Here is a 20012-nt window from a genome sequence, read left to right on the forward strand (position 1 = left end):
AGTAAATGTTTTTCCATTTCCGGCACTGTTTGAGGAAGAAATCCGGTGCCAGTCGCAACGCTACAATACCAAGGTTCTGTGTGAGAAATTACTTAGAGCCGAGAAAAAGCATTACAAGATCAGCAACAAATTGCGTGGAATAAAACTCATTGTAGTAAAGGTATAAGCGAGTTATACAGTCTTGTATTTGGTTGGGAGCAGAGGCTCTCGGTTTTGGCTATTTTAGAGCTTCTCATTCATTGGCTTTAGGGCTCTCGTATGTATAGAGAGCTGGGATTGGTTCGCGGAAAATCTGGCGACCTATTGATTGGTTGTGCTACCCTGGAGAGTGCACGTGCCTTTCCCACAAAATTTGACTGTACTGCGCCTCCCTTCTAGTGAGTGGGCGGGCTCTGTGGTTGCCTGACTTTGGCGACACTCTTCTCAATGGCAGACCTGGCTCTATTGCTCAGCTCTTTCTGTTGCGCCACCCGCTACGGAGAGCCACCCGGCCTACATATACGTAATGAAAAGTCTTTTCTCTATAGCCCCTCCTTCTAGGAACACGGCTCGGACACAGGCTCCGCCCCGTGCCACCACAGCGGAGCGCTGCACGTATGCGCAAACCGACTGTCACCAACCTGGGTTTACAACCCGCTTCGGGCGAGTGTGGTCGTCCGGAGTTGCTGCTACAGCGGTGAGTGTGACGCGGTTTATCCAGTACCGATGCCCCTGCGTGGCTGGTTTCTTCAGCCTTTGCATCATTTCTTGATTCAATGATACTGTCTTAGATACAGAAATCAGCCAATTTATATCGATATTTAAAGATATGGGTGCATTTTATTATTAGTTCGTATTGTAATGGAATGCGTCAAGAATGTCATGGATGAGACATTTTTTGTTTCCTTATGTATGACAATGTATCCGATGTGTGCATATTTTTTTCATCATTTTTTTTCGGTGTATCACTTGGACTCACAATTGCTCCCGACTGCACAGCCCTGAATTGTCTTGGTGACGTCCAACAAATTGCTTTAGGGTACAGTTCCCCACCTTGATAGTTACGTAATCCTTGTACAACCTTCTCACGTCTGTTCTTCCCCACAGGTAATTAGTTGAGTGCAAATCTTCTTGCAGTTACTCTTCCCACTGCACACAAGACGCACTGTAAGGCGAATTACTTTGACTTGACAATATATAATAATTCAAAAACCCTAGTGGACCAACATTTCTCATTTGTATGTCTATTCAGTGTAACGTTTTTACAGTATCTTCAGCCTTTTTTGTCTTTGTGATACCTATCTCGCACCGATCTTCCCTGGTAGACATGCACATTATTTTAGTTCCCAGCTGTGAAAGTGAAACTTGTGATTCCACAACCTGCAGGCTGCACCAACCCTTGTTTGGCAGTACCCACTGTAGGAGTGCGGAGTTTTGTCCTACTTGCCCAAGAGACGAGATGCATCAGAAATCTAGTTATCCTATAACATTTATTCACTTGTCGCTTTTGGAGCCATGCAGTGACATGACAAATTATGTCAGCGCTCTTGTTATATTAAAGTTGTGATAAAACCCGCTCAATTGATGCTTCAGTATTTGGATTCTAGCAATGCTCTAAATTTCCCATATTTCCACAAATCTATGTAAAGGGGCTGGAAATAGGTGAGAAGCAGTAGTAAGAGGGTTGGAATGCCCTATGGATCTGTGCACACCCACTAAATTAGATGGTGAAGGGTATTCACCTTCTCCTTTGCAGCCTTTTCCACACTAGAAAAGGTTTGAAGTTTACTGCTGACAAAACCAGGAGTATATTTTGTTTGAGGGCGGGCAAACAATTTAGGTACACAAAAAATGATTTTGCAATTGCCCAGCAGATTTCCACATGAGCAGAAATATAAACGAACGTATATTTGTAAAGCACACCGTTAACTCGGGGTCTCTTGGCGTTGAATTAGCAGATGAATCTTACCCAGTTTGATGGTACTTATGTTTTTGACCTCGGACAGATGAAATGGACCATCTGGGTTTCAGACCTGTGACCATGCATATTTGTTAAAGAGAATATCTAGTTCACTGAAGTATGCCAGGTGTATGGTTCCCAGGCATACTTCGGTAAACTTTTGAGAATTCCTGAATGTTATAAATCTGCTCAAATGCAGTGACATATTTCTATGGGTACACTATTTGTGTGTCTTTCCTAATCTGGCCCCTAAATAATCTTTATGTTATCTACAATGGTTTTACACTGATTATCCCTTAGTAAAAGACTTTGTTCAATTTGATTTTTTTGTGTACATTTTATTTTAACAGCAAAAAACAAATAATACACCTATCATGCTTTCTGACTTCTGCGTGTCATACAAGAGCATTCTGAAGCATTATAAGTAGCCTCAAATTGTTAATGAAAACGTGTACACATAATACATGCTGAGCCCACTGCGTTTCCTTACAGTGCTGGATTTAATAGTAATGCATCGCCTTTATTAAACTAGCTCAAACCATTTACACATAAAATATTCCTCTTGTAATTTAATGGCAGACCACCTTTCACAGATCCATACTATAAATTTGCACCCAAAGATTTGTAATTTGAGGGCGTTGGGCCTATTTGGCCATTGGACAAAGTAAACATGAAAACTTGTTGCCTTTGATCTCAAACAATATGCCAAGAGTATCAGGCAAGGGGTTTTTCACACACCTGCCACAGGAAGAATATGTTCTGCATTACTTAAGTTGCCTTCTTAATCAAGGACTCGCTTGCATTCTTTTCCTGGCTTGCAAACTATATTGTTTTATGGACCCTATCGTTATCACTTTTGGTTGAAGAACCTCTGGAATTGGATGCCAAAGTTCACATGTTGCACTGGCTGCACATAGTGCTTTTTACATGCATATCTGTCAATCGTATTGCTCTAGCGGCAAGGTGGCTCAGTGAATTGAGTGTTCACTACTCACATCTAATGTGATCTGAAGGTCATGAGTTTGAATGCTAGCAAGAGCAGCTCAGCACATCATGATTCTGAGCATGAGTAGTATTAAATTGGCTAATAGTAGCACATGTTATTTACCGTGCTTAGAAGCAAGAAACCTGCAATAAGTAGCGAAAGAGAGAAATACATTATTTTAAATTTGTGCAAAGACAGGCTCCTCTTGCAGTTTTAGGAAGGCACACAGAAGCATTAAGATTATTATTTCACTGCCTACAAACTAGTAATTCTGTTTCTTACTGAACCCATAGTATGCCCTCCATGTAACCCTCTCTCTGCATCAAGTCTCTGTATGCCTCCAGAAATCTACTTGTCCACTCGCTGTGGCGAGTCAGATTTTATCAGGGCAAGCTATTTTTAGTGCCTACTGGCCCATTCTGGCAAGCTGAAAAATAATTTTTGTTCTACATAGAAAGTGAATGAGCAACAGAGATGCTTTTCAATCTTGTGATTTTCTTAATTTGCTGTCTGTAAATGACAGTGTTCTAAAGTGAGTTTTGAAACGTCCACTGTGAAACCTTCCTGCCCCCGCCCTGATAGCAATTCTATTAGTGAACTAGGAGGTAAGTCAGGGGCCATGTGTACTATATATGTGGGCTAGATTTTCATTGTTTTTTTTAATGTAAAGGCATATACCCAGGCAGACTTTTAGTACAAAAGCTGGCTATTTAAGGAGACATATTTATATACACAAAAATGATAAAAATTAATGCAATGGACTGGAATGATATCAAAAGAGATAATTTTTAATATAAAAGATGAATAGATACATATAACTGACAAATTACACAATAAAAAGATTTTTCTTAAGACTTATGTGGCTTTTTTCATTTAGAGAAACATCAAGGTATGTATAAAAAGATTTTTTCTTTCAATTATATTCTCTGGTTATGGAGAATAGGGCTGTGTGTCAACGCGTTTCGACAAAGTCTTTTGTCTTCATCAGGACAAATGGATATTCAGCCACTTTTTCTAAACAAAATAAAATAATATTTAAGTAACATTAAGATCACAGTGCATTGCTTTTGTACAACAATAAAACGTTCTTCAATTGATAAAGTTTTTTAGCCAGACTTATGTAGTGGTACAAGTACTTGTAAAACTTTTTATACATACCGTGATGTTTCTCTAAATGAAAAAAGCCACATAAGTCTTAAGAAAAATCTTTTTATTGTGTAATTTGTCAATTATATGTATCTATTCATCTTTTATATTTATATTAAAAATTATCTCTTTTGATATAATTCCAGTCCATTGCATTAATTTTTATCATTTTTGTGTATATAAATATGTCTCCTTAAATAGCCAGCTTTTGTACTAAAAGTCTGCCTGGGTATATGCCTTTACATAAAAATTGTTGTCCCTGACCCAGGAGTCCTATCCATATCAGGGGGTCCTTGATACCTACTAGATTTTCATTGTACATGGAGCAAAAGTTCAGACTATTAAATCAAGCAAAAGAGTTTTTGTACAGCAGAAATGATAAACTCACATATTTGAATGTGCTCTCTTATATAATAATGAAGAAAAAGATGACTTTGTAAAAACAAATATTTGCCTTGGCTTTTACAATTTGAAATCGGTTTAGGGGTTGAGTACATTATTCAAGTCACTAGACCTGCAGGTCTGGTAACATTTTAATGATTTTTCAAGGCCTGCTGTGGATCTGATACTTGTACCCATCATATATAATTTGTTATTGGGATGGGAATGTCCTCTGCATGGTATACAGGCGTGTTCCCCTGCCCTGAGTGCCCAACTGCATTCATTTATGGTAGCCTGAGTTTCAATTTATTCCTGATCTCACTCCAATCTAATTCTGTATGCAGAGGCCTAGGCCTGTGTGAGGTCCTGGACCTTTACTGTGACCTGAAGGGACGCCCCAAGCATGCCTTCCTTGTGGGCAATGGATTACTGTCCTAGTCCTCGGAATGGTTAAAAAAGCAGAGATCAGCCATGTGACAAACCTTTATATATGTGTCACTGGTAGTGAGACCTACTGGCCCTCCTTTGTAGAGTTCCAAATATAATATATTTAATATCCTAGTGCTGAAATCTAATGCATATGTCACATATGTGTTCATGTGTAGTGTAAATAACACATGCATGGCAATAAGTTGTGTGTATGAGTGAGACTGTGACATGGAGACCAGTGGGATCCTTTATTGATGTCCCTGGCCTGACAGCGGAGGATGGAGGGTGAGGACTGTGCTTCAGTGAAAGTATGTAGTCTGCATTCCTGTTGCTGGAGGGAGGAGTTCCACACACGGAAGTGAAGATGATGGTGAAATGCTACCTTTAGAAATTACATGAGGCCTTTTGTTAGCAAGCAGCTCCTGGATGGAAAACGGCCATTACAACGAAGCCTTTGCAACGAAATCGTTAACCACGCATGCAGTACAACGCATGCGTGGTTAACACGAAAGCCTTTACCACGCATACCTTTACTACGAGGTTTGTAGTAAAGGTATATGTGGTAAAGGTAAAAAGTAAAAAAAGGGGGGCTTGGGGGGGTCTCCCCCCCCCCCCCAAAAAAGAAACTCACCTGAAGTCACGTCGGCAATCAGCGTCGTTTAAGAGAAAACGGAAAATAAACTTCCGCTTTCTCTTAACGACGTATGACGTCACCACGCTAGTAATTGTGGTAAATGTTATGCGTGGTAAAGGAATTCCGTTGTAACGCATGCGTGGTAAAGGCATGCGTTGCACCGGAATTCGTTGCAACGTCATATATTCCTCCTGGATTAGTCTTGCTGAACATTGCCATTGGTGGATGATGGGGTTAGAGGTGGGACCGAGTCTCTTTAGTGGAAAGTGAGGAGGTTTTTTAGTGAGACTTTCCTTTTTGCCCATTCCTGATTACTCCTTCAGTTGGACCGCCAACTGCAGAAATCTCACACCTCTTTGTGCCTCTGTTGTGGGTGTTCCTGGTTAGAAACTGCCCCAAGGCTGCCTGCTGTGAGGAGCTTCATGCTCCGCAAAGACTGTGTCTGGCGAGCAGCATGAGAAACCACCACAGACAAATTCTACAGTTTGAGATGGTGCATCCTTATCACATGTATAGAAATTGTGTATTAAAGTGGGAAACAAACTATTGGAAAAGGAATGTTTCCTGCATAATATAGTTGTGTGCCTTGCCCTGCGTATCTTTGGATTTTTGATTTGCGACAAACTAATCTAGTGTGTATGCAAATGCCTAGGCCTGCCTTTGATTGCACTGGTCCAAAACCCGAAGGGTTGCACCAAGCGAACACTTGTAGTGACAGGAGAACCGTTGTCCCTGTTATGGGTTTCATGAGTGTTGCACAGTGGTGAATTGTGTGAACGTGGCTATACCGGTCCGTCCCTTCATCTGAAAGTTCTGCTGCTGACGGTAAACTCGGATTCCTAGTGCCGAGATCCTGAGCATGTACATGTGCTAGTATGAAGCACATGTGCATGAACGAGCCAGAATGATGCATAGCCTGGGCATGTGTACAAGTGGGAGGTGGAGATGCTTTTCCCAGACAGCAGAAGTGTATTGCTGACATTTATGCACGAGGCAGGGGTAGCTGGACACTGAAGTGAGACAAAGGAGACCTACACCTTTCCTTTAGAAGTTGTTTAGGTCCTTTCTGATCAACAGTGCTATTAATTAGTCTTTTCTGTCTGATGTGATTTGTAAATGTCCGGAATTCAGTCTTCTCACACAGATTTTGTACCTCTGTGGTGGGTAATCCACTGGGAGACAGCCCTGTTGTGAACAGCATCACTTGAGGTAATGGCTGGGTCGCAAAGATTGCCTGCTGGGACACATGAAAGAGAAACCAATCCAGACCGGTTCTATATATGCAACTTTGGAATCCACATCCTCTGCCTGCGAAAGTCAGGGAAAAGTGGGAATTGTTGACTCATTTGTTGTTCCATCTTCTTTTCAACCGGGAAGAGGGTACTCTACAGAGTACTCAATGGACTACTGTGCAACGACGAGTTGGTGTCATTCTGAGAACCAAATCCCCAGAATTTAGGGAACATCACCTGGAGTCCGATATGAAAGAGGAATTGCTGAACTGTTCTGCGAACCAAGGAATCGTGCCAGTCATTCAGGTGTAGCTGACTGAGGAGAAGACTACAGTAATTGACCCTGGCGTAGGGGTCCTTCCATCAGAGAATCTCCAACAGATTCTACTAACGAGATAGGGGGCATCAATTTGTCTGACATCGTTGAAGGAGCCGCAACACTGCCCACTTGTTTGGGGTAGTCTCTGTGCATTATCACAGTCATTGCTGCCAAGACACCAGGAGCTGTTTGCCAGATTGGGCGACTCAAAGCTGGGATAAGTGCCTGATTGTGGCAACTGCTGTGTTTGCCCAAGAACGTCAACAGTGTGGCCGTGGTACAACCAATCTGTGCTGTGTGGTTGCTACCAATACTATGTAAGTAAAGGCTACCAAATTTCAGGGGCTCATAGGTGCCATAACAAGTAGAGGACCCTGCACTGCCCAGAAGTGCCTGAGGTTGCCCTGCTCTGAAAATAAAAAGCCCTCGTCTTATGGCACTACGTGCTGAAGATAGCCCCTGGCCATCAAGGTAGCAAAGAGCTCGGCTCTCAATTGGGTGACTATTCGGTATGGCCTGGTAGATGGATTTGAACACTCCAGATGAATTTAAAGCCAGGTAAAAACACATTGACCTACTGCCACAGTCCTGAGTGTGGTGGGGGAGAGAGTGGAGTTTAAACATACCCTTTTCATTTTTCAGTCTCTCCTATACGTTTTACACAAGACAGGTACAGATTTGCCCATTTGTAGGCAAGGCAGCATGGGCCACCAATTGAAATGCCTTGCGATTGCCTGTAAGCTGTATAAAACTTTGGGGGGGGGGGGGGGGGGGGGGGGGGAACACATAACCAATCGGAATGCTTCTCCTTGGTTTTAATAATCATCCCAATCTGGGCTAAGATGAATGGAAATATACATAGCGTGTGCTCAATGGCCACCTTATTATTTGCATATACTTTTAAAAGAGTTGCACAAAATACACACTAAACTAATTAAAGTCTGCAAACCGAGCCAAACATGATCTATCCGCCACTTTTAGTGCACTCGCATTCAGCCATTTTTCAGCGCATATCAAAATTAACTGATACATTTAATAAATATCTGTTTTTGATACCTCTTGCAACTATCTGTGGGATCAATCAGGGTTTTCCCTTAGCGCACATTTGTCTTTAGGTTAAGAGAGACCCCGCCTGTGACCTGGTATTCGATAGGTGTGGATGTGGGTCGTAGGACTTGTCTAACCAGGTATCTCTGATTCAGTGTTCATGGGTAGGTCACCGTGGGTGAATCCAACAGCAAGGATGTGAGTTCATTAGAAGTCCTGAAAATAATATAGCAGTCACTGGTGTTATTTTTATCGACATCCTTAACATTGTGCATACAGTTGTTATAGCGTACATTGACTTGGTTCTTACTGGTATTGACACGGTTATGTTTGCTTAGGTCATAACGTACATTGACATTGGTCTTACTAGTAACAGTAGCGTAATTTGTGCATGGATTATGACACACATTGATATCGTCATTGCGGGTGTAGGCGCTGCTGTGCGGGTACAGGTTATGACATACATTGACATTGCATTGAAGAATATTGGCATAGTCATGTGCGCACAGGTTGTGGCATAGGTTGTAATTGTATTTATTGGTATCACCGTTGTCGGGCCTGCACATTTCGTGGTATTTATTTACCTCATTTTCACTCATTCCAACATGTTCTGTGAACTCTGACAATGGAAAAGTCATATCACCACCTGTAGGGTAAGGCTCGGTGAGACTTACTTTCTCCCGCTTTTAGCTTCAACTTACATGTGTCTCCCTGTTGAAGGTCCTCTGCTTTGCTATGGGTACCCTACACTCATTTACCCATACATTAAAAGGTGCGTGATAGACCTTCTGGGAAGACTTTTGCAAACATTCACACGTCTTTGTGTTTTTAATTCCTCTCAGCCTTTCTTCTTCCATAACTTATTTTTGTCGGTGTATCTTTATGCTTGAGGCTGATTTTGCTTTCGCTTTTCACTCCCAGCGCAGACTATATTACACAGTCGCGCACATTTGATTGTTCTGTATATTGAATGTGTTTGTTCTAATGTTAGTAATTCTTGGAGCTCTCATAAGCATTGTGTGGAAAGATTGGTCAGTTTTATTTTTTATCACCATGTATGTACCATGAACAACAGCAACTTTGATGTCCTAATCTGGTAGTTTGTGATGTTCTGCTCTAGTCCTATTCCACCATTGATGAGAAATTAGCATCAAGTTTGGAAAAGGCTGTTCATCCTGCAATTTGGATATTTACTGGGTGACTTATGTATCAGAAATGTTTGTACCTATCTGTAACTCTCAAACATCAAAAGTTAGGGTACACCATAAATTAATGGCGACCTATGAGTTTCTTTTAAATTATAAGTGTGTTAAGCGATGGAATGCACTCACCTTTATGGTATGCTACAAATCGTCATAAATTCAAGAAGTACATAGAGGCATTCTTTACTGGTCCGAGTTTAGTTAAGAAGAGCAAATACAACTTGATCAACAATGACAGGAGTGAAGAATTGTTGGGGAACTGTCAGTTTTGTTCCCCTTCCTGTTAGCCTGATTATGGCACATAAATCGTATGTTTCCTGGCTGTGGTCAAACATTTATCTCTGGCTCAATCATTTGCACTCTTTGTAGCTGAGTTTTGGAGGGAATATAGTAGTGCCCACAAGAAGGCTAGGGGTAGTTATTGGGAATGTTAGGTACAACTACAAAGTAAAATTTGTTTTGGGACATTTGCTAACACTCCCAGTCACGTTTTCCATACTAATTTCGAAACTAACTTCACTTAGCATAACTTTTTTCCTAAGTGTGCAGTTGCAGTTGGAAACGGCCCCAAACATCGCCCTTTTTTTTTTACATGTCTAACAGCAAAATTAGTGGTTACATTCAAATTGTGATGCCAGGTAGCTTGGTGTCCACCCGTAAAAGCTTTTAAAGGGTATACACTCGCCGGCCATTGGATGTAGGCGGCAGCTGTTGGATTTTTTTCTCTCTTCTTTTTTCCTTTATCAAAAATCAAATGTTACAGTCCTAAAGGGCCTACAAACTACCCTGAGCATAGGAAAACTTGGAATGTACATTTTTTTTTTTTGCACATGTTTTTGGTGTTTTCATGTTTTCATGCAGAGCAAATCAAGTATTAGTCCCATGACCGGTAACAGTAGCATCAACAATCTATTACCATAATTCTGAAACTTTGTTGTCACTGATGCATATAAAACATATTTGAACAGAAAGCGAAAAAGCTTTAACTCTGGAGTCTGCAGGGTGACGTAAATCTTACCTCAAGAAGGAGTGTAGTGTGGCACTAGACAGTTGAAGGTTCATATAATGTGTTCAAAATGCGATTCAAGCGCATACTGCAGTAGTGGTGTAGATGCGCAGGTGAGTGAGCAGTGCCGCACCAGTGTGATGTGGGGGTGATCTTAAGACCACATGGGCTTGTCTTTGTTATGCGTGGTAAGGGGCTGGAAATTTAGGATGTCATTCAAAGTGGGCGAGCATCATTTCTTGCCTCTATGTTCCTGATACAGATCTCCCAGCAAACATCACCCACCGACCCGCGGTTGTAGTATTTTAGGGTATCTACTTCTGGGCTGGACCACTTCAGTAAGGTGGCTAGCCATTGACGGATATTGGGGGCTGAGGGGGCCTTCCATGATATTGCGATCTGCCTTTTGAATAGGACAAAAACGAGGTTGAAAAATCTATGAAAATGTTTGTCTCCCTTGGCCGAAGTAAAAGAAGACACAACTCTGATGATGGTATTAAAGCATGTTTAGCAATTTCAGCAGTGATAATTGGGACCTCCTCCCACGCCCTCTGTGATACTGGACAGTCCCAGACCATGATAGAATCCAGCCTCGAGTGTCTTACCACCATGGTGTCTTGTCGAATTATCTGATCGCCTCTTGCAGGCCGGGAAGTTTGTGGAGAGTGTGGCAGAGAGCTGCCCCCGAATACATAAAGTCTCCAGCAGATGCGCTACTGTCCTCTGCTACGTTGTCCCCTTGTAGGGGCCATCACCCAGGTCGGACAGGTATGTATAAATGCTAGTTCCTGTAAGAATCCGGAGGATGTCTGTTTGCTCGGGGCATGGGGTCGTGCCTAGCCACTGCAGTGGCCACTGTAGTTGTGCCACCGCAAAGTACAGTTCATAATTGGTAGAAGCGGGTCCCCCTCTAACAGGGGGCTTTAAATCTTGAATAACACCCCCTGGCATCTGTACGCCCACATTTTAGCGAGGCCACCCCGCCCATTGGAGATGGAGGCAAGAACAGACAGCCAGAAGGGGAGGTATCTGTGGATCGAACCAATTGCCCTGCCAACATTGCCTTCTTGTAGGTTCTTATCTGCATGGCATACCTGGATCCTTAAGTATTTAACCTAATCGTAACACCATGTAAGGCAGAACCTAGGAGGGCACCCCTGCCCAGTACCGGAGACAGAGGAAATCGGCACAATTTTTGCCCAGTTCACACTGATGCAGGCCCAAAGTAAACTTGTAACGACCTCAGACCAGGGAGGAAGTCGGCCACATCCTGAAAAAAAGACCATGGCATCATCCGCATAGAGTGAGAATATGTGGTGTGTATCCTCACAACCCCTATTAAAATAATCTGACATTATAGTAAGAACAATATGAAGATCTTGTTTCAACTGCATAAATGTTACCATAGCTAAGTACTAGAGAGTACATTTTCTATGCTTTTATTCACAATTGATTTTTAATGCTCCTGTAGTTGGATACACTGGTCATTGTTTATCATGTTTGGAAAGCTATATATGTTCATGACTGTTCATGTTCTTGATCCACATACATTTGCAATTGTTTTATATGCTTAAGTTGCCAAATACATTCATTATTTTTTTGTGTGTGTTCACACAGCTAGATAACGGGCCGTAATTGTTACCCTTTTGTTCTTCATTGGATTTTGTTAAGCAAAACTATAAAATTGACGGACTTTGATTTTTTTTTTTGTGCAAGGGTGAAATAAATGAAGAGTCTAGCCATGGCAATTTTTTTCCTCCATTACCTTCCTCTTTAATACAGTTGTTAGGAGTCTACATATTAGTCCAGTGTTTACAATATGTTGTTTTTAAGCAGAATTGAGCATTATACAAGTAAACGTGTATAATTGTATGGAATTGTAAACTAATATTCATGGAAGCTCGACCTCGAGAAGAACAAGTTCCCAAGAATTGTCCGTTGCTTTACAGATGGTTGGGCCTTCCCATGTTTGGCCTGGTGGGGGTAATATGGTGATGAGGGGCTGGATTGGTTTTGGGTAAGCGCTGGATCACACCAGAAGAGGCAGGTCAGGTCATTTCTTATGCAATATTTTCCTTATTTTAATTACTCGGAAAGGTACTTCTCAGGAGTTGTTATATTCTCAGTTTATGTTTTGAGAAACTCATACATTGCATCAGCAAACAGAAGCATTGTGCACAGAAACAGAGTACAGATTTGCAGAAGCAATGCACAAATTAACTGAATCTCAGTTTGCGCATCAGGGTATAGGACTGAAAGGGAGGTGTTGATTGGCAGCCCCCTACCTAGCAGGGTTGTAAAGAAAGTGCTTATTGGTGGGGTATGAAAATGCTCAATAGGTTGTCTGAAAGCATGCTCGATGGTAGATGTTACTCTTTTGTAAGCCAATAGCCATCCTACCTGATCCCAGTATAGGGAGTTCGCGGTCTGTTTTGAGATAGTGAAAGCTTTAGGGGTTCAAATTTGTATTTGGGTTTACGAACAAAAAATTGTTGATGCAATCTATTTTCAGGTCATTGAGCAATCTCTCAACTTTGTGGAGTGTGGGTAGTAGAGATCCTAGTATTCTGCATGTTCTGCCCTGCAACTTTGTTTGTTGAGAATAAGATTCCCACGCACACGTTGAAAAGTCTGCTTAGGTTTCTGGCTGATTAGGAAGTTGCGAGATTGATTTAAGTACAGCATTTCAGAGGGTGCATGGCACCCTATAGTGCTTCCTGGCAGCACAACAGTGCCTCAAATGGGTGGCTTTTCTGTCTCTTCTGGGTAGACACCTTGGAGGTCAACAATGCCTATAACTGGGTGTGCATCACACACCATAATGAACCCACTGAAGCACATCAACTGTGGTTCCATGTATGGCTTTGTCTATTCTCACTTTCTGTAACGTTTGTACTTCCGTGTATTAACAGTGGCATTCAGTGCGCTGTTCGTTCACCACTTCCTTAGACCTCGCCAATATGTCGCATACAGGCCAGAACACAAATGACACCCTTTCAAACCCCCTGAAGGGTGCTTAGGAAGCGGACATAACTCCTTGCTCTTAACGACTTCGCCAAGACTATAAAGGGCTATGTTAATAATGCAACCAGGGAGATCGATATATACACACCAATTCAGTTCATTATGCTGTGGGTGCAGGTATGTAGGGTATCCGTCATAGGGGAGTTAAGCCGTAAATACAGTTTCACCTGGAATAAATAAATGAATGAACAGCTGAGGTATGTGTAGCACTTCTTTAACTAAACTGACTTAATGCACTTCAGTCTACAGAGAGAATGAAGTACAAGTAGAGTGTTGACAGTTATAAATCACACTGTACAAGTGACGTTCGTGCCTATGTTGTGAATGATTTTCATAGCCTGACCTCTCATGATCGTAAATAACAACCAAAGTCATGTTTTACGTCTTTGTGGCATGCCAGAGTGCTTTATCATTAGTTAGCAATTAAATATACTTATACTGTCTTTAGATTTACATTGTTTTACACTTTTGTAAACAATTCTTGAAGTTATAATTTGTATTTTTCCCAACAGGAGATTGTGTACGCCTGTGTGGGCTCGTGGCGCGGACTGAACAATCATCAGAATGTTTCAGACGTTTTTTTATTTTTTTTGTTAACATTAATGAATGTTGTCCCTGCCAGCTGATTTCCTTTCTCATTCTTCCCCTTCTTCTCGTTTCTGGTCCCGGTAATGTTCCTGTTCTTTTCTCCTTCTAAGGCCAGTCACCAGTAGGTTAGAGGTCTCCGGGACAAACCACACAATAGTATTATCAGTAGGTGTTCTCTAGTTTTCTCTGTTTTTAGTGCTTGCCCACCACCTTCTTCCTGAAAGATGATTTACTCTGTGGTCTTTCTTCATCCCTTGTGCACTTCTCCCTTCCCTCATCCCACCCCACACGGTGAGGTGCGCTTTCCCTCTCTTACTCCCCATATCCTCCTCACCACCGCCACCATTAAATGAATTTGTAAAAGTGACACATGCCTGTAGCCCCAGCCATGGAGTAGGTAACCGAAGAGTCCCTCTGCCTCTATGCACTGCTGGGTTTGTAATCCGTATCCCACGAGGTCTGCTCCTCGCTTCCGCTATTGCTGCTGCCACCCTCTCCTTTGGTAACTTTGTTGGGGTCGCTCTCTGTGTCGTCTGCCGCACTCCACTCAGTCTCTTCCTGGTCATGCTCCACCTCAGTTACACTCTCTCTCTCTGTCTCTGTCTCTGTCTCTCTGTCTCTTTCTCTCTTCCCCCCCCCCCCCCCTTCTGGGTCTCTCCACCCAGTTTTTGCCTCTGCGCTCCTTTTCCATTCTCCTGTTTGTGTTTCAGCTGTTGTCCTCCAGTGGCGCTTCGTTGTCCACCTCTGTAAAGCCTAGACTGGCATGAAAAATTTCCTAGTTAACATGAAGGAAAGTTTCAAATCTATTAAGGACGTGAGGCGAGGGTTATGCAGTCCTTGCTTCACTTTTATGAATTAGCAGGTTCAAAGGTAAAAATGTGAACACTTGCACAAAACTACATCTTCTGTGAACCTTAGGGCGATACCATGGTAACCAATAGTCCAATCCAGACACAGTAGACAGTCTATAAATCACATAATGAAACGTAGCCCTTCATCTTCACTGGCAGAAGTTATGTGCGTATTCCGTCTTTGACTCCGAGCAAAAGGGGATATGTGGAGAAAATTTAGAGATTCTCAAATATAACTCAGAATTGGGTATGAGCAGATGCTATAATGCCAGAAAAAAATCATATAGACAAGAGTCATTATGGTAACTAACCAACTTCTTATTAGTGAAAAACAACCTTCAAGAACATTTACATAGTGCAACAGTTGTCATATAAGGGAACAAAACATTGCATTCAGAATCATGAACCCAAGTATTGCATTTGCAGTTAGTTAATATCAATAATACTTCTCTATACAACAGGTCTCCAGTTCGTGAGGGTGCAGCACCGTCCCTATTTATATTGCAGCGATGGGAGTATGACAACGCATGCCAGAGTGGGATAATCCTTGCCTCCGCGTCCTTAATTGAATTGAAACTATCCTTCATGTTAACTAGGCATTTTTCATGCTATGTCAGGACCGGAGGCGAGGATTATGCATGTTTAAAGCTTACTTACCACCAATGTGGCTGCGTCGTGGATTGGTTTAAAATAAAATCTCTAAAAGGTAGAATTCGAGGACCAGTCGGTCGCATTCATGATATTCTCCAGTTTGCCCCCTACCTGGACAGCTGGTGAAATGAGCTCCGAAATCGCTGATGCCAATACTGGCTTCTGCTATTAACCCATTTCACCCATCTGGAAATGTTCGGAGATGACATAACCTTGTAAGGCTTTTTGATGGCAATCAGGAGTTGCCGTTCTCCCGGAGGACAATCCTCCAATGTCATGTCCTCCTATGTTCTAAGGCATCTAACTACACACAGCTTAGGTTTCTTAGGAAAGGCTGGGTAAGATACCGACCTGGTACTCTTCTTTGTACTCCTGGAGATATTCAGGGTGACCCCTTCCGGGGTAAAAATTCTAGCTGAGAGGTCTAGAGTTTTTACGTCTGAAGCTCTCTTGCAAGAGATGAAGCAGAGCAACATAGCAAACTTCGCTGAGATTGCCTTCCTAGAAAGGTATTGATTGTCCTGCCAGGAGGTCAGCAAACATAGAACAAGATTAATGTCCCACAAGACCGCGTACTTGCGCACCGGGGGACGGGACAGCCTGATGCTCTTGAGGAGCTTCCTTACCCCCGGGTGTTAACCCACCGGAACATTATTTGCTGAGAATGGCCCGCTGAGATAGCCAACCTGAAGGAGTTGATGGAACAATATGCCAGGGCTTCCTGAAACCGTTCTACCAGGAAGTTCACAGCGTCTGTAATGTTATTGCCCATGAGATCCAGGTGTTTCTCCACACACCAACAAACCTATCATCTCCAAGCAGATTTGTACCTTTTGGTAGTTCCTGGGGCCTGCGCCTGCTGGTTGAGAGATTTAGCTCCTTGCAAAAGTCTAAGGTCCTGCCAGGGTCTCCTGAAATCCCCATACCATGAGGTGAAGAAGCCCCTCTAGGACCAGGGGATGGGGCTGGCCCAGGGGATCTGTCAAGATCTCTGGAACAGTTGGGAGACGAAACGGCGAGGCCCAAGCAAGTTCCAGGGAGAAGGGAACCACACTTGTGAGCACCATATCGAAGTGATCAGTACCAGGGGGGCCTGTTGATGTCTGGCTTGGGCCTCCACCTGCTGGATAAAAAGGAACTGTGAGAATACATAGGCTTGAGTCTCTGGTCATTCCTGTAGGAAGGTGTCCACCACTTCCGCCCCTGGGTCCGGTCTCCAGCTGACATGGCGTGGGAGCTGCGAGTTCCATCTGGATGCAAAGAGGTACACTTGGCACGGACCCCACACTGGCATGAGAGCATGGCATACTGCCGGTCAGAGCCTCCAATCGCTGGCGTCCCTGAGGAATCTGAAGTTTCAGTCTTCCACCGAGTTCAACGATCCCGGTAGGTATTCAGCTGTCCCCGATATTTGATGCTGGAGGCAGTAGTGCCAGAAATCCTTTGCGAGTTCCGCCAGTGCTCGCGTGCGGATACCGCCCAACCGGTTGAGATACTGCACCGCTGTGGTGTTGTCCATCCTCAACAGAACACAGCAGGAGATCCTGTCCTTCGTAAGCACTCTAATAGCAACGAGCCCACCAGAAATTTGAGGTCCTTGACGTGTAGAGAGAGTTTCTCTTCCGTCCACCTGCCTCCCATGGAGATCGAGCCACACATGGCTAATCAGTCCAGACAGCTGGCGTCCGACTCCATCACCTGATCTGGACGGGATCCGAATATTGCTCTCCTGTTCCAGGCTTCCATATGGTCTATCCACCATTGCATCTCTGTCTTGGCCGCCGGTCTCAGAGTGACTAGCTCCGAATAGGTAAGGCCTTTCTGAAGGTGGACTGCCTTCAACCTCTGAAGAGCACGGTTGTGCAATGGGCCTGGGAAAATGACTTGTATCGAAGACTATAATAAGCCAACAATCCTGGCCAGTTGGTACAGGGAAATCCTGACCCTCAGAATTACTTTCTTCAGTTCTTTCTTGATCTTCTGGCCCGGTAAGCTCAGGGTCGCTTCCCTGGAGTCTGTAGTGAAGCCCAGATAGGTCATAGTTTGCTGGGATGTCAGATCCGACTTCTGTTGGTTTATGACAAATCCCAAGCCTTGAAGAAGGTGAATGGCGGTGTTCACATGGGCCAAAAGGCGATTCTGTGACTGATCCGTCAACAGGATATCTTCCAGGTAGATGATCAACCTGATGCCCAGGGTCTGAAGATACTCCACTACTGGCTTGAGTAGTTTTGTGAAGCACCACAGTGCTGAGGATAGGCCGAATGGGAGAGTCCGCAACTCGAATATTTGTCCTTTCCACTCGAATTGGAGGTACCTTCAATGAGGTGAGTAGATGGGGACCATCAGACAGGCAGGCATCCTTGAGGTCCAGGCGTGCCAGCCAATCGTCCTGAAGTAGCATGTCCCTGAGGAGGTGGATACCCTCCGTCTTGAAGTGGCGATATACTAGTCACTTGTTGAAGGACCTGAGGTTTATCACTGGCCGGAAGCCTCCATCCCTTTCCTCTACTTGGAAAAAGTTGCGTAGGAAACCCCCGGGATGCAGATGGGAAAGGCATATTGCATTGTTGGCGAAGTTCATGTTCCTCTTGATCTATTATGGACATCTTATGGGCGGTGAAGTTTAGAAGATGGGCCCCTTGCTTTATGTCACCGGGTTTCGTATAATTCTATGTGTTACCCCTGGGATCCTCCACGAGGTCGTTTGTGTTTTCCTCGGCCGACGCAGCTGAAAGGGTTGAAGGAGCCTTGACGAAAATCATGCCAGCCATTATTCATCCTCACCTGGGCTCTATTAGGGCCTTGGTAGAACTGGCAGCCAGAAGAGCTAACCTTGCCTCTTCCAGCCCCTCCAAAAGCCTTCCCGGGAAAGATTTTTTTTAATCGAAGCCTGGGCTTTGTCTAGGGCCGGGAACGTGGTGACAAACTTCCCAAGCTCTTTAACGAAGGGGTCGCTGAAAGCCCCCCGCCCCCCTGTTTGGAATCAATTTTGATCAACAAGGAACAGCGACATTCCGCTGAGAGAGCGCAGTTGGCGTTGCAGAGGAGGCAGATCGCCTTTGGCGCCCAGTCCGCGACAACGTCCGTGGGCAGGAAATTCCCTGACTGCCTGGCCTGTTCCACTAGCTTGATGATCTTAGGGGGCCTACCACATCCTGGAGCTTGTCCTGACCCGCTCGCTGAGACCCGTCTATTCCCTTTTTTGGATCATTCCTGTATTCGGAGAAGAAAGTACGTAATTTAGGGTCGATCACTGGGGTAGCTGTCACACTATCACCCAGGGATGGTCTGGGACATTCCACCCGTAGGCACACTTTAACGTCTTTGCTGAGGGGTTGGCAGATTTTACTCGCCACGTAGTCCGCCACTTTCTTCTCCGGTATCCACTCTGCGGAGCATGGATGGTGAAGCCCCTCTTGGTTAAACATGTCGCTATGGGTAGTGTCCCCCTCTAGTGAGTCGAACCAGTGGAATGCGGGTACCAGAATCTGCCCGAGTCTTGGACCTTATCAGAGGAGGCTTAGTCATCCTCAAGATCACCCTCCCCCAAATAGGGAAACCCCCTCCTTTGGGTCGAAGTCAGTCATGTCATCGTCGCTCATTATCCCGGGTGTTTCCTCCTCCGGATAGGGTTCGTTCTTTAACTTGCGCGCACTGTTATGGAAGACTTCAGCCAGACGACTACCCTTCCAGGTGCACTGCGTCACGTTTGTAGGCCTTGCGTGTGGGGACTAGTTCACCCCACTAGTCCCAGCCCCCGTCTCCCAGTGTACCAGTGCCCTTGTGCACCTGGGCCGGCAGCTTGGCAACACTTTCCTACAGAGGGGCAAGCGCCTGAGATATAGCCTGGGTAAGGAACCTGTCCACCTCTGCTGGAATGCTTTGATTGGGGGGGCAAACCTCCTCAGGTGCAAGAGGGTGCATAGTCATGGTCTCTTTGTGACTGCATATGTATGCAAGAGGGTGAGTGCACCAAGAAAAAAAGCCCTGAAATAATATATGTAAGTGGCCTGAGCCACTGTGAAAAAAACACATCTGTGAGAAGTTGGCCTGATATATGATGTCTCCAATTCTGGGGGCACCTTGTATCAGTCCAAACAATCCCTTATGGTGATGGTTGTAAGTCAACCTTATAGAAAAGCTATCCTAAGGGTAGCATGGACTAAGCAGCCTTAAATGCTTAACTCAGGAGGGCATGTGAAGCCAGCTGTTTTACCAATCACAATCCTATAATATCAAATGAAAGGACACCACACAAGTTATATATTATAAAAATATATGTATTTATTACTAGAATAATCCTCTATACTTTTTTATGAGTCTAGAAGCACAAGCGTTTAAACAAAAGCACAGTAAAACATATGGAAGTTGCACAATTATGGATGAGGCCCAGGGGCCACTCAAACCATATACTAAAATAGTGGTATAAGTATCACTACTCGAACAGTGGTAAGGCCTGAGGCCGTGGGAATCGCTGGGGCTATTCGGGACTAGCAGTGGTGAAGTCGGGAAAAGCCAGCGGGACTCGGGTGCAGCGCTTAAAGCACACTCATGCACCAATGCAAAGTCAATGGT

At 44.0% G+C, this 20012-nt stretch overlaps 1 protein-coding gene across 2 annotated transcripts in view; it reads left to right on the forward strand.

The window, feature by feature from the left end:
• Positions 1-374: 374 nt before the first annotated feature.
• Positions 375-20012, forward strand: part of NCK1 (NCK adaptor protein 1) — a 742357-nt gene continuing 722719 nt past the window's right edge. Inside the window, exon 1 of one of the 2 annotated variants that reach the window (XM_086943909.1) lies at positions 375-676. The gene's annotated coding sequence lies outside the window, so the exon portion shown is untranslated. The remainder of the gene's footprint in view (positions 677-20012) is intronic. The other variant, XM_086943911.1, reaches the window with a different exon arrangement.

Source organism: Lissotriton vulgaris, chromosome 11, assembly GCF_964263255.1.
Source record: "Lissotriton vulgaris chromosome 11, aLisVul1.2, whole genome shotgun sequence".
Taxonomy (NCBI): Eukaryota; Metazoa; Chordata; class Amphibia; order Caudata; family Salamandridae; genus Lissotriton; species Lissotriton vulgaris.